The sequence below is a fragment of the Palaemon carinicauda genome, chromosome 39, assembly GCF_036898095.1.
Source record: "Palaemon carinicauda isolate YSFRI2023 chromosome 39, ASM3689809v2, whole genome shotgun sequence".
NCBI lineage: Eukaryota > Metazoa > Arthropoda > Malacostraca > Decapoda > Palaemonidae > Palaemon > Palaemon carinicauda.
The window spans coordinates 1330028-1332527 of record NC_090763.1 but is presented as its reverse complement, the minus strand read 5'-3'; the positions used below and the strand labels follow the sequence as shown (position 1 = coordinate 1332527).

At 34.1% G+C, this 2500-nt stretch overlaps 1 protein-coding gene across 2 annotated transcripts in view; it reads left to right on the top strand.

Moving 5' to 3' along the window:
* LOC137631453 (uncharacterized) overlaps positions 1-2500 on the top strand; it is a 39486-nt gene that overhangs the window by 467 nt on the left and 36519 nt on the right. The window lies entirely within an intron of this gene.

Genomic DNA, 2500 nt, shown 5'->3' with positions numbered 1-2500 from the left:
CGCAATTCCTGACTAGGCTCTTATCGGTCTGGTGTCTAGAAAATGTGCAGTGCAGGTGAAAGAATTTATATATCTTGCTCAGTGAAATTAAAACCGGGCTAATTGTTCGGTGGTATACATCTAAAGAGCTTTACCAGCAAATTAAACTAGTTTTATTTTTCCGTGTAAATTCTGTTTTGCAAGTGAATGCTATGTAATTGTCTCATGCCAAAGAATTTCGAAAGTGTCCCATTGTCAAGGCCGAAATTCCAAATCATACCTACCTAGTAGTCTAACATTTTGTTGCCTGATGATCCTGTAATTTCAAGGCAAAATTTTAAAACTAAATGAAGATTTCTTGAATCTTGAATCCAAAGTGTATCCTTCCTCTTCAGTCTTCGTACAGTTTAACAATTCTGCTTAATGTTGTTTTATTTGTGCATCGAATAAGGGGATTTAAGGTATTTGGATGTGTATTTTAATGTAGGTTTGCATTTTTGTATTGTCTGTTTATTATATGTAAAGCGAGACAGTAATTTACACTTAAAGTAACACTATTATTAAGAATAATTAAATGGTCATTTGTTTAGTTTGATACATGCATTGTGTGATTTGACGTCTGGAGTTATATTTTGTACAATTTGACATATTTAAAGTAACTATTTATGATATCTGACATATTAAGTGGCATTGTGATTTGAATTGTTTTAGTGAACGCTTTTGAGTAATCTGACTTAAGTGAGATTGAGGCTGCAGGTTTTGAAGGAATTTAAGTAGTAATTTGTATAATTGAAATGGGATTTGTTGCTTAGATGACTGCTTTCCTGATTTTATACAGCAGAGAACTCCTACTCGGTGAAGGACCATTCGTAATTCCTTTGATCGTATACGACATTCAGCATTTCACACTTAACCCATTCGAAGTGATACTTTGTCAATTGATGTTGGAATTGTTCGTGTCTAATTTGACTTTTGTGAAATTAGGTTATGAAACTTTGAAATATTTAGACTGTCATTATGAATTCGAGAGCATTTTAAGTTTGAAGTAACTTTGAAATTTAACACATAAATGGTACATTTAATGTAATTTGGCTCATTTGAAGGGCCATATTGTGCCTTATGGTGCAACTTTAATAACATTCGATGTAGTTTGTCGGGTCTAAAGTTACTTTTAGCGTAATATTTATGGTAATCTGACACTTTGGAAGAGATATTTAGTGTACATTGACACGTTAAATGACTTGTGTGTAATCGGAAACATTTAAAGTGATATTGTATGTATTTCGATAAGGCTGGCATGTTACTTTGGCTCAAATGAAGTGGCATTTTGTGTAATTTGATAAGATTTTTTTTTTTTTTATGTAAACGGACACTTTTAAAGTTTTTGTGTAATGTCACATTGTGATACTCGGTGATTTAGCAGTATTTGATACTCAAAATGAATAGAAATAAAGTATCTATTTGTGTAGCATGACCCACTTGAAGTATTAGTTTGCGCAACTTGACATACTTGGTGACAATTTGTGTAATTTAACACACTTAACCTAACAGTTAGTGCAACTTGACGCTTGAAATATCATTTGGTTCAACTTGACACACTTCAGTAACAATTGGTGCAACTTGACACGCATGAAGTAACAAATGTTGCAACTTGACATGCATGAAGTAACAAATGTTGCAACTTGACATGCATGAAGTAACAAATGTTGCAACTTGACATGCATGAAGTAACAAATGTTGCAACTTGACATGCATGAAGTAACAAATGTTGCAACTTGACATGCATGAAGTAACAAATGTTGCAACTTGACATGCATGAAGTAACAAATGTTGCAACTTGACACGCATGAAGTAACAAATGTTGCAACTTGACACGCATGAAGTAACAAATATTGCAACTTGACACGCATGAAGTAACAAATGTTGCAACTTGACACACTTGAAGTAACAAATGTTGCAACTTGACACACTTGAAGTAACAATTGGTGCAACTTGACACTTGAAGTAACAATTGGTGCAACTTGACACACTTGAAGTAACAATTGGCGCAACTTGAGACATATGAAGCGACAATTTGTGTAACTTGACACATGTGAAGCGACAATTTGTGTAACTTGACACATGTGAAGCGACAATTTGTGTAACTTGACACATGTGAAGCGACACGTTGTGTAACTTGACACATGTGAAGCGACAATTTGTGTAACTTGACACACGTGAAGTGACAATTTGTGTATCTTGTCACATGTGAAGCTACAATTAGTGCAACTTGAAACTACAATTAGTGCAACTTGAAGCAGCAATTAGTGCAACTTGAAGGTACAATTAGTGCAACTTGAAGGTACAATTAGTGCAACTTGAAGGTACAATTAGTTCAACTTGAAGGTACAATTAGTGTAACTTGTAGCTACAATTAGGGTAACTTGTAGCTATAATTAGTGTAACTTGAAGCCACAATTAGAGTAACTTGAAGCTACAATTAGTGTAACTTCAAGCTACAATCTGTGTAACGAAGCGACAA